The sequence below is a fragment of the Varroa jacobsoni genome, unplaced genomic scaffold (assembly GCF_002532875.2).
Source record: "Varroa jacobsoni isolate VJ856 unplaced genomic scaffold, vjacob_1.0 scaffold_15, whole genome shotgun sequence".
Lineage (NCBI taxonomy): Eukaryota > Metazoa > Arthropoda > Arachnida > Mesostigmata > Varroidae > Varroa > Varroa jacobsoni.
Window position 1 is genome coordinate 131,111 of NW_019212917.1, and position 13,331 is coordinate 144,441.

At 44.7% G+C, this 13,331-nt stretch overlaps 1 protein-coding gene across 1 annotated transcript in view; it reads left to right on the top strand.

Moving 5' to 3' along the window:
- The first annotated feature begins 290 nt into the window (after positions 1-290).
- The window catches only part of LOC111269307 (sphingomyelin phosphodiesterase), a 41,838-nt gene continuing 28,797 nt past the window's right edge, over positions 291-13,331 (top strand). Inside the window, exon 1 of the mRNA XM_086971979.1 lies at positions 291-305. The gene's annotated coding sequence lies outside the window, so the exon portion shown is untranslated. The remainder of the gene's footprint in view (positions 306-13,331) is intronic.

Here is a 13,331-nt window from a genome sequence, read left to right on the forward strand (position 1 = left end):
TGCCCTCTGGGCTTCAAATCCTTGCCCGCTGTTGCCCTCTCACGTGCTGAGAGGAAAGGCTCTCCCATCCAGGGGCGAGGGCTTTACTGCTCTGTCCCGGCCGTCTGCGGTCTTTGCCAACTGCTACGGTAGTTGCTACGTGACGCGAACTTGGACCGGTTTCGCCAGGCCCGGAAAGGAGCGGGATCGGGGGCAAAGGAAAAACTCATAGAGTTGTATCCGTATCCGGGGGCCATTATGGCGTCCTCTCTTTCGCCTGCGCCTCTGTTTACTATACACGCTTTCTCGACATGGAGTCGCCCAGGGTAGGTTTTACACTGATGGACAACTTTTTTTTCTGTCCTTTTCTCTCTAGACGTAAGTAGCTGTAAGCAATTTCTAAACGAATTCGTTCAGGTGAAGGATCTGAGAGGCTACTTACCGACTGTCATTGGCAAGTGGCTTCAAGATGTGAGCTAATTTTAGAGTTAAGAAAGGTCCCGCAGTGCAAACTATCAGCACGGTTTGTACACAGAACATTGAAGAACCTTTTCAACTATAATAGCTGTTCTCAGCTTGGAAATGTTAGAGCCTTAGTGTGGTAATGTCTACGGAGCGATCAACCTGCGCGCTATAAGCCGAACGTAACGAAAATGATCAATAAATCTGTTATTGCCTGTAGAAGAGTATATGTTTCTACGGGATTGTGCATGATATCTTGTGTACGTGGCCATATATGCTGATGGAATACGACTTAGAGTCAATCCGGACTTCATTTTAAGGCTTTATACTATATATATGCAGACGTCAAACCATGGTAAGTAGTAACGGCATATTTCGCAGCCAGCAGATCCACTTATATATTTTACGTATCGAGTCATTGAGAAGATACCATTAAATGGTTTTACGGATTGACCTAAACATCCATCGTATTGCCCAACATGCTAGTAACCGTTCTGAGGAGAACTATTTCTCGAAGTATCAATAAATCTTTCCCCACGATTGTGCTATGCAAAACCTCGTGTTCTCTCAACAAACACCGATGTTTTGCTTCTGTTATATTTGATGTCCTGGTTTTCACTTTCGACAAATGGCGAACTCAGCAACACTTCACCTCTAAGGGTTCGCTCGCAGCATTTCTGTACACTGGATTTCTTCATCCTGTGCACTCACTATGAATTCATTTGGAAAATTTCAATTTGTAGGTGTAAGCCGCATCTTGGTCCTAGTAAACCTCTGAGCGGTTTGAGCTTATCTCTGTATGCGGGTAGCTTAGTCTATATATATATATAACGGACGTAATCCTATATCGTTGATAGACGAGATATTACATTAACAAGACATTAAGTGGTAGGGGACGGTAATAGAAGCCCACAAAGGAATGGCATGACGCTCTTACTCGTCTCCTCGACAAATTTAATGGAAGAACCAACAGCGGTTCGAACTGCACGAACGGCGCCTACCGATTGCCAGTAACCCAACACTTCGCGAGTAAACCGCAGTTACCTAGTAGGCGCGTCGCAGGTTCAATCGATAGAAGACAGCCTGCAAAAGGGCTTGCGTGAGGGATGACGTTCGAGTCTAAGCAATGGGGCATAGTCAGTGGTGCCATGCGAAACAGTGCAATGAAACATCAGGTGCTGCTCTGGACTGCCCAAGAAGCGCTCACGATAGAGTTAGATAAAACGAGATGAAAGCCTGTGCTCTCAGCTCAGTGGAGTCAGCTTGCCTTAATGGACGCGATGACCAGATGCTTCACTTGTCGGCTGTAATCCTTAACTTCCGTAGCGAAAATTCGACCTCACCGTCTCAACTGTTCCCTAGCTTGAGGACCCAGGGGCTGCAACCGCTTGAAGTGTTTGGTAACGGATGCAAGTGCGACTTGCTTACCCAGAATTGCGCAATGGAGCGGTTGTACTCTTTGGGTGCTGGCGAGGATAGTCTTGAGCTCCAGACAGGTTCTGTACCAAAAATCCTGTGTGTGCATCCCAGAGCGGAGGGAAGCGCCTGGACACTCATAGAATTGCGACAGGAGGTTTCTCGAGGGCTATTGATGCAGGCTGTTTTGAGGATGATTGTGATAGCGACCTGCGGGCCTATACCTGCGTTCGGCCGACGATAATGTAACCGTAATTATGAATCGCTAATTGTCGACTAGGGAAGCTTCCACGAACGGTTCCTAAATGCAAGGAACGAGAGTGATGAGCTTTGGCACGCGGACTCGCCAAATTGTTTCCATCGGTTGCTGGAGTCTGCGTGTACAGGGGTCCATGTACGGCTTTACTGGACTTACTTGCCAAGCGACCAAATAGGGTCACCAAATGACAACTGGCCGTCTGGTGGCTTCCTTCTGTCATCCGTTTCGCTCGTTTCCAACAAAATTTGCAGAATTTGTAAATATGTGCGGTTCTTGGAAAAGACAACGTTGATTTGATAGCGGTTGGGAGTTGGCGGACAGCGGTCGAGAGATTGGGTCAAATGATCGTTTTTAGGGAAACAACTGGCATTAATACGTTTGAAACGAGCGATGATTTTGCATAGTTAACCCATATGCGATGTGTGGTTTAGGTTGGGGAGTGATTGCCGAAAAGCTGCACGCTTTCCACTAAAGGCAGCGAAGGCGGAACATTAAAATCACTTCCTAGAATGCATTGAAGGAGGGAATCTTGCCAACTTCTTACAGGCACCTAGACAAGAAACCTTTTGAATCTCGGGCCCTTCTTTGTTTGGCAGAGACGCCATGCTCTGTTAAATGGTGAACGTGTGGATATTTTTTATTCGATAATGACGCAACACAAAATACCTGACAACAGATGAAAAGTTTCGAGATGCTCTAATGTTAGCCGTCATTCAAAGATTTTGGAGAAAAGCTAAGCACCCGAAGGTGCAGGTTAGTCCTTTACGTGGCGACTCTTTACGCCTCGAGGTATTTAAATATCAGCTCAAATTGTAATTAAGGTAGAGTCTTACATATACAATGTACGCCTGTTTGAAAATACTAACTCTAGATATTCACACCCTGCAGGTCATCTGCCTACAACACCATATTAGTTAAATCTTAATGTCACGTTGCCCAGGTTTACTCACCGTATTACCCTAGTAGACTGTTGGACTGAATCTAACAAATTAGCTTGTCTACTCAGAACGTGGAAAAAATCGTCTTTGGTTCTAGTTAAATTGAACAAAATCCTAGTCATCCATCGCTGATTAAAACCTAGCTTTCATTTCGCCCGCTTAATGCCATTACTAGTCACTCACTAGATCAATTTCCACGTGTCGGTCTCGCAGCCTCTTCTATAGGGAAAATCTTCTCAAAAACTTAGCCATCTTCTTTACGTCTATCAGATCCCTAATCCATAGAGAACAAGTGAAGCAGATCTTTTCATCGGCTTCAACAGTTGAGCGGTGGAGTTCTAAAGATACCAGCGAACTGATCCTTTTTATCGAGCGTTGCTTGTAAGACGATTATCGCCAGCACCGCTTTTTCTACCCTTGAAGGGTTTGGTGGACCGATTCACCTACCGGTAACTTTCCTGCGATATACAAACTTGCCAGTTCAATCCACTACCGTAGCCGTCACGCACGCCAGTCCAGGGGACCTCGCGAAGTCTATCAGGCTTGCCTCTGGCGACTATGCAGTTGGCGCCACTTAAACAAATAAAATTATTTCTCCCGCGTGGACACGCCATCAATAGTCGTCGTCGTCCTCCACTTTGAGACTATTCATCAAGACAAAAGTGGCGTGCATTCTATGCCCCATACATCGGGGGCGACCCCCTCGAAAAGTGGACTAAGAAAGTGACGAAGTGGAGAGTCAAGCTAAGGATATGAGCGATACAAGTCTGACTGGCGGAAAGGATTGAAGGCCGCGCGACTTAAGCCGACCCACGCCCTCGTGTGCGAGCAATATAAGGTGGCACTCCGCAGCGCGCAGAAGCGTTGAATGAAGTAACTCGAAGATGCTTGCTGACTTGACTGACTGACTGACTGACTGACTGACTTAGATGGATGGACGCTGGCGAAAGCTTGAATATGGAGCTACGACACATCCGCGACCCTCGGGGAGGAAAGCTTTAGCCGAAACGACAAACATCAAAATCGGGAGAATGTAGGGGGTTTGCTTTGTCGGATAGCCAGCCAGTTAGTTCCCCTAATAGTTAGAATAGATGAGGGGTCGGAGGAGAGGGCATCATTCGGACCACTAGTCGCCAGTTAACCAGTTGCAAGTGGCCGGTGGACGTTCGATGGTCTAAAGAAAATCTGAGGCACGGGACTATCCATGGCGCTGTGGACTGTGAAAACTAGAAAGACGAAGAGGAAATGCTAATGACGATAACCGGATGCGCACATAATATTGTTCGTATGTATGAAGACGTGTGTGTGTATATATTGCAGATACGTACCCCATAGGGACTGATGAATACCAAGTTAAGTGCACCAGCTACCTAAGGCGTCGAAAGCTTAAGGAAGAAGTTGAACTTTTCAATTAATTATCACTCTTCAATACTGTTCCGCCTTTAAGATCAGTGGGCAGCATGAAGGCATATCACCATTGGTTTAATCGGGAGCGAAGCGCGTTAACTATTGGAACCGAAGGGAATAAGATTTCATAAACCAATGCCCAGTAGTGAAAGGGTTAGCTGAGTGATTGAGTGGAGCAACAAGTGAATTAAACCAACACTGGCTAACTACTTTCATTCAAACGCTAAGCGGCTTGCTATCTCGACCGGCAATACAGGGACGAACAATGCCAAATGGTTAGACTGGGAGCTTCTCCGTTGTTAGGGACGCTAGAGAAGGAAAATATGATGAGGGATTAAAAGAGCCGAAGGCCTGACGAGCAAAAGGAACGAGTGCTTTAACTGTTAACGAGCTGTTACCGGGTGCAGGGTACGGGCTGCGTCGAAAATGCATATAAATCAAAACATATGTGTATTTAAAAAAGAAAATGCCATAATCGTTATAGAGCGTCTTCGGCTGTTTCCCAGACAGGGCCGCTAATTCTACAAAAATGTAGCCGAATAATGTAAACTACACATAAATAATTTCACGATTTATACACGTAGCTGGTGTTGAGGAAATCCTATATAAGTTAGAGAATGAAGTAAACGTTTTCGTATGATTTCAGCATGATATGGATTTGAAAATACTGTCAACGCTGTATAAATAAGTGGGACTACCGAAATCGAAAGTCGCAGTCAGCGTTACCTTATACATATACTTCACGCTGAGTCGGATCACATCTATTGTTATTAGCGAGTTACGAGTTAGTAGCAATAGAAGCTGATCTGGCGATAACAACTGAATCTAATCTCAACGCCTAGCTTTTGGGTGTCTTTTTTCCGACAAACAAACGAGAACATAACACGGGTACTATTCTATAATTAGATTAATTTTGGCTATTTCATGAACGAGAAAGCGCTGGTTGGTTCATAGAATTAATCGAAACGTCTCAAGCCAAAAATTATAATTACCTATATTTGATCAGTAACCAACCTCTCAGGGAAAAGCTTTCGCTACGAGAACTCCTATAGGCGACCACAAACTAACGTATCAAAGGATGCGGGCTCTCTAAGCATGCGCTTGCAAATAGCTTACGAAATTCCTTTAGATAACCTCGTCAATTATGGGGCCTATTCATTGCCGAAAAAAAAAAAGATTAGCATATATTCACACCGTTATGAGGACGAAAAACTTACATCACCGCCATGATATAGGTTACACTCTCTGGTGATGATTTATCAAGCACTCGGCGACATCTAATCTAGAAGAAGACGCCGCCGAGGCCTTCCACACCTTCATTGTACAATCAACATCGCCACATTTGCCAGTTCTCACGTGCAATGGGTTATTGTAGGTACGGTGTTTCTACAGAACTGTTTTTGCGACCACACTGAGTATGTGTCCATTCACTGCCTCTAAGCTCCCTTTGGCTCCTGTCTTTATACTATGGCGACTCTTCGTGAACACCGATAAGGGAGGTTCTTCGACGGTCGTTCATGAAGTTGATGGAAGACGTCCTCAGCCCGCCTCTAGCAGAGTTCAATTCCTGCTACGGGGTTTTCTGCTTGTCCTTTCTTTGCGGCTGCTCCGCTTGCTTTATCGCCGCCACAGCCGCAACGATTCCAACGGGTGGAGGGCTATGTGGCGTTTCGTTCGTCGAGTAGCTGGTTGGACGTACGAGTTCCTGTAGATTCCTAGTCCTGTGGATTCATCAGTCCCCGAGACTCGCCATGTCCGTGATCGATTACAGTGCCACTTCCTCCTCCCTTCCCCCCTTTCTCCCCGAGGAACAACTAGGATTACTTGAGGCCGTGGCTGACACGGTGCTTTTGGCGTACGGGCCATGGCGATAGTGGCGGTAAAGTTTGTCCAACAAGTTGCGCATACACGCATAAGTATGGACGGGGGATTGCTGCTTTCTCAGAGAGTCCCTGGACTGTTCGACTGTGACGAGTGAAACGATCGTGCTGACCTCGAAGGGAAGTCGGCCGGAGAAGAACGTCACCGGAAAGCGGAGAAGAAGTTAACGATGGAATAATATGGAACCCGGGGGGTGTTGGCAATCGAGGGAGATTTAATTGCATATGAATATCTTAAACTTTCAACTGCGTTGAACCCCTGCGCCTCACTGCCAGGCGTGGCTGCGAGAAGGGCATGTATTAATTGTTGAATAGTGATCTGTGCGGTGTAGCGGTCGGGTGAAAATGTATAGTTTTTATATTGGTCACCGATGAATCTCAACAGGCCATCGAGTATCACCGAGGCCAACACACAAAAGACCCGCTGTTCTTATATTGTCGTCTTTTTTTTATTCGATGAAGTGAGTCACTTCTGAATACGTTACAATCTTGATAACAATAATATATAAGCGTAGCAAATATTACAGAAGCATGTCGTGGTAAGAAGAACGAAGTACTCAAACGACGAAATGCATGGACTGGGAGCCACGTGGTAAAGCCTTTTTAAATTCGTTGAACTCAATATGGCAGCAGTGCCGACACGAGCGCAAAAAAATGTTCAAGATGTGTATTGTGTATAGTAATTTTTCTATAGACGAAATGTCCTGGTCATCGAGTGGTGACAGGTAGAACCAATCAGACGAGCATATCTGAAGAATTAACGAATGCACTTCACATATGCGTTCAGAATCGAACTAGTTCATGATCCTTGAAGAAGTATTGGATGAACACTATACGGACAAGGGTGCTTAAGTGAAACTGCAGATGTGAGAATCAAGGACTGATCATATATGTTAAGCTATTCTTTCCGGTAATGGTTGCGCTAGAATAAACAGTAGATTGTTCTATACAGATTCAGTAAACGCACGAAAAATAAGCATTATATTTTCTATGAACATTAAGCATTTACTTTTTATTAAAATGTTGGACTCATGGGATATAAAAATGGACTCATAAAGGGTTCGTCTGCGACCACCCTTCATGAGTCCTCTTCAAAGGAAATAATGGCATTAGCTTTTAGAGTTTGCTTCTTACCTTGCGGTGCTCAGTATCTCTCAGTTAATTGTCTTACATCAGCTGTTCATATTTCTCTTTAGTCATTTCCCACGTCGTAACCAACAAATATAAGAATGATGTACTCTTCTACAAAACGTATGTACTATGAGCATGCACTAAGTTGTCCGTACGCGGCTTTTTGAACTTCCCGTTGTCCGACAAATAGTCTGACAATACCGTAGCTCTGAGACAACGGAATATTGCGGGTAAGTCAGAATCAGTAGTCGCCTTGCTGCCATGCGACGAATTGGCTTCCGCAACCTGCCTTTTTCCTCGCTTCCGCGGATTATTAATATACACCGCCCATAGGATCAACCCAAAAACACCGTTGAATGCAAGAGAACCCGTATTTATATAAACCTATAACTACTCCCACGTCGAAGATAGCTCTGCCTTCATCGTGGTAATAAATAGGGTCTCGGGTGTATCAAAGATGATCAGTAAAAGCAACCAGCCTCTGAAAACGGTCCTACAAGAAGTAAGGGGCTCGATAAATAGAAACGGGAGGACAATTTTGCCTCTCCATGTCACACACCCAGCATTTCAAGCACGCCGACCATAGCCACCGGCGATAGAGGGAACGATTCAACCACCAACGCCTATTACCATGAGACTATCGTGCTGACTAGTGTTCAGGGTGCGCAGGGTACGTACGCTACGTTACTTGCATTCTGTCAAGTGGCATTAGAAACCAAACTCCAAAGCATGTCCGGAACGCTTGATGATAAACAATTGGTCCCATATAGAGGGAAATGTAGGTGGGAGCTCAAATACACTCGCCCAATGGATGGATGTGTGCTAGCTTGGTCTAGAAGCTGGTTTGGTCTAAGGATTCGCTCCATGTGAGCGATGGTAAGCGTTAGCGAGTGTAACGGAGAGCAGCCAGCCAAGATTGATATTAGCAATTTCTTGTCCTACGACTCCGCGGCGTTTTCAGCGACTGAGCCAACCCCTAATAAAAAAAATAAAAAAACTACGAAGAATGAACGATCTAAGGTGGATGCTGATTACTGTTTCCGTACGCTGCAGTCAACGGTAGGGGAACCAAGCACGGTTAGCGAACAGGAACAGACATGCGAAAGCGGAAAGAAGAATCACATGCTTTGTTTTGTGAAAAAGAAACATAAATAATGTAGCTTGTGTCTAGGATCTTGTGGAAAAGTCTGAGCATTGACGGGGTTGTGGGAGGTTTACGGAAGGCTAGTTTACTTTTGTACACAACGATGCGCTGGTTTATTCATGTAGTTTGGAAGAGTTACAGGTATTTGAAGGTTATTAGGTAGTATTAGGTAGTATTAGGTAGTAAGAGCAAAGCATACTCAACCAAGGGAAATGCCGTAAAGTTCTAAATCTCCAATGGAGCGATATCTATGCACGAGCCAATTGGCGTCTCGGCCGTAACCGCAACCTTTCTCCCATTCGATTTTGTTATTTATTCACGTTTTTTACTCAGTGTCCTAGTATCGTCCTACTGGAGTTTTACTCGATACAAATTTAGCTACTCAGCATAACTCGTGATGTTGCAAAGGCGCGAAGTTGAGATTTTCAGCCTGGAAAACCCAACAGCAGCAGCAGCAGCAGCAGCGTAGTGAAATACACTCAAAAATTACTACATTTCGCTATGTCTCTCCTCAGGTTGCCAATCGACATCCCCCACGATTGACAGTAACTCTATTTTAATCAATAAACCAATTATAGCTTGCAGATACCTTGTAGATTATATATGATAGACTGTAACCATAGTGAAATATCAACACGGACGACTGGCGAGCGACACAAAACGTTGCCGATAATTGATCGAATCTCACACGAATCATCGCAGATCTGCTAAAGTAAAATCGCTTTGAGCTTCGGCCATATGATATTTATAATAAAACAATTTATATTCATTCTAAGCCGGCGCTATTTGATACCTAGCTTTTTTTTTACATTACTGGCTCTTCTGATGGCTGTTTTCTCTCGTAGCCATTCACATGAGACGTGAGGAGCTATCCCAGATCACCGACTGTTTTCCTAGTCTCTATGTCCCGTTTTCCTGTTGTCGCTGTTTGGCCGAATTCAGAAGCTGAGCCACTCGCGAGGTAGCAGCTCCAAACTGACTGACTATGCTAATTCGATCTGAGGGAAGTCTTTAATTAGTACGATTCATCTTGCTCAGGACAAGAGTCTCCACGGTAACAGGGCTAATGTGGCACAGGACGGCCTGCTCGATAGCAGTACCGCAGCCGCAAGTATTCGCCTTTAGGATCTAAGAGTGTCTATGAAAGTTAGGTAGCTGGATTCCCCGCAGGGGTTGTGAGAGGGGCCCTTGAGTGAGTTCCGAGTTGAAGACTACGCAAAGCCAACCCTCACCGCTTGTGATAAGACAGGGGGCGCTTATTTCCGTTTTTTGGAATACTCTCCCATCAAGCGAAAACCCCCGATTTTGCATTGCGTTCGCAAATCGCTTACTGTAGATTTAGCTCTGTGTTATGTTTCGTTGTTGAGCTATGCACTTCGGGACCCTATTCGGCTACATAGGCAGACTGGCTGTCTCTCCGGTCATTCGAAAGACGGTTCGCATCTACCTTGACAGGTACAACATAACATGAGTGTTTAGACGTCGAGATCCGTGAACTCTGCGATCAGACTCGTTTTTTTTTAGCTGCCGCTCATGTCCGAGGGCTTCTTCTCTATCACTCGTACGCGTAACCCAAGTAATTTATTATGTTATGTCGATATATAGCTGAGTATACATACACGTATAGGTACGTAAACATGACAAGCGAAATCGTGGTATGGGTAAAGCCGTTTCAAGATGTCGGTCTTACAAGCTGTTTACCTTTAAATTAAAATTCTTTAAGTATTCAATACCTATGATATAATTCAATTAAACTCACCTCTGCCGAAGATGCTAAATGTCCGTACTACTGAATGATATTAGCTTTTGCAAAATAGACCTCTATTATTGCACACGTAATGTATATGTGTGTGATACATCAACGTCACGCTGTCGGAGGAGCCGTCTAAGTATATTGAAGGTCGATGAGATTCTCGAGGTAGTGATGACGTAATAAAATTTTGTTCTTGTGCAACCATTCGAAATTACTACTAAATAATTAAAGCTTATTATTACATTTCTTTAATGATAAAAAAAATATCTATTTCATATATTTATTTCATGCTTAATCTTCGGTATCGCACAGCATTTTTTCGCTTTATGAGGTGGGCTTCTCTTTATGCAGTTTTGCCCACGCCGCTCGACGTTAATGAGCTGGTACGCTCTGCATACAAGGTGGATATAGTCACACGTACAATTAGTGCTATTGAGAGCTCCTAAAGTCGGAGATAATTGCGGTTTTACCCTTAATGATCCGTTAGCAGAGGTTAGTGTATTCTAGTGGACTATCATTTTTCACCCACTGCATTACCGCAACAACATTCAATTCTTTGAAAGCCAACATCTCTATGTCAAAATCAGCTAGCTGCTCATCGTTGAGACCAGTGGAAGTTTCTTGCTATTGGACACTCAGCAAAAGTCAAGAATGGCCTGACCCAACATGAACGTTTTAAGGGCGTCGAGTAGCATAAGTGTCCCAGATTGGCACAGACTTAGCCTTCATTTTAACTGTCCAGCACCTTTTACAACTTCAGTCGATCTTTCCCATGTTTTAGAGTCGCAGCCCAGGGGTCATCCAACCCGTTCAAAAAGTCCAATCTCTCCGACCGTAGCCTTCGATACTGCGATTCGAAGTCTGAAAGCGGATGTTGCTGAACTGAGACCGCGCGAAACGCCTTTTCTCCTGCATCCCATACAAAGCGGAGCCCCTGCTTGGCGCAAAAGCGAAGAATACCTCCCCCGTGAAACCCCCGTTACGAGTTCTGTGCTGAGTGTCCAACCGACTGTCATTGATTAGTTCTGATTCTATATATGTCTTTCTCACCGTCGGTTTATGTTTGAACGGGTGTAGTATATGCTTCTACAACTCGCAAACTCCGATGACCCCAACGTTTCTGTCCCTTACTTAGTTTGATCGGTCGTCGAGCATCGGCCCAGCGCTCGCCTTCACTGGACGTATAACTCCATATAATATCTTGGGATTAAAGCTAATTGAAGCAACCTGTGTCCATCTGAGTTACGACTGTTCAAAAAATAGCCAGTCGAGAAAAGAGTGGGCTGCTCGCTACAGTCAGCTTAGAACGGGTACCGGAGTGGCAGGAGTTCTTACATCTGTGCTTCGCATTCTCTATATTGTTCGTCGGCATCCCGTCTTGTCCTAACTTTGTATTCAAGCCGGGATCCGGATGCAGTCGAGGGCGCGGGCTTACCAATCTCTGGACTTCGCTCGATTACCTCGTCCATCCTGACACGGCAATCTCACTAGCAGCCGACTTAGCCTAGGGTGTAAAATGTATTAGTGAGACCTATGTTTGCATATTTAGCTTGTGCGTCCTTCTCTTAAATTTCACAGGATGTTTGCCTCGTTGTGGTGAGACGCTAATTCTCATGAGCTTATTTTGTGCTTAGGCTTAAAAGGTTTCAAGCCTGATACTAAAAACCATTCACTAGCCGTATAGAAAAAAAAGATTTAAGCGGACCGTTTTCAACTAAACTACTAAATGCATTCGCGAAATACCCGTTTGCTTAATTTTCTCGTTAATAATGCTTACTTGTTTAAGGAGTACCTCGTAGGATACTCGTTCTCCTTTCGTAATTTTCAAATGCATAGTTAGGGTTGGCTTTGTGTTGTTTTTCACTGCTCTATAGTATATGAATAGAGTCCCGATAAAGCAAAAAGCGTCTGCTGCGTTGGCGGCCAAAATAGCGGTTCTCGTGTTGTTGTCAATAGAAAGCAAGTGGTTAACCCGGTAATTTTATGAAATCATACAACGTGTTTTCGCGCTCAATTACCTTAGCTAGATACGATTATATTGCGGATATCAGTTCGTCTGCATGTGGCTATGGCCTCTCTCTCTAATTGTAGTACAGCACATTTACTTAACTTTATATCACCACTGGCTGTCTGCTAAATGATAAGGATATCTCACAAATATAATACCCGTCACGCTGGTCATGCAGCCGAAGTATTCTGTTCAATACCTAAACACCATGGCTGCTTCCCATAACTATTACTTACTACGGTCATTCGTGCGAGATGTTTTTCGCGTACGATCGCACACTTACCGACGATTATTGCGGTACCCCGTTTCTCAACGAGAAGCTATAACTGCTTGCCAGTAATATGAAGTGGTTGGTGAGAGCATTGATGCTCAAGGCTAGTAGAAGTTGTCATCACAGACATTTATTGTATACACTGCATTGCATGTAACAGGCCAGTTTAAGTACTGGTCAGGTCTTGAGATCCGGAGCAGGGGATGTTTATGCCTAGGAGATACGTACCTAGATAGCCATTCCTTCCATTCAATGATGTCAAGGGCGCGACCGCCAGGGACTGTTGTCATGGAAGAAGCCAGTTCTGCCTGCATCGTCTGTCGGTGAGTGTGACACCGATAAGTTTCCCATCCGCTCTTCATCTTCGACTTTACAGCCCCCCTAGCCTTATTGTAGTTATACACCCTTCAGTGACGCTGCGGCTGCTCTTTAACGCCAGTGGCTAACTCACCTCTGACCTCATAGAAACACAAGTCACAAGTTATCCATGGATCGAGCCATTCTCCGAGCGATGCCCGAGCTCGCCGTTGTCGACGGAGGAAGTCTCTCATACACTGACTGAACTCTTACTGCTCCCCAGTCAGCACCTCCACCGTCAAGAAACCTTCGTCCTTTCTTTCGCTTTCCTCGGTACAGCTCATCGACAGCTAGTCCAATTTGTCCAAACTTGTGAATAAATATAT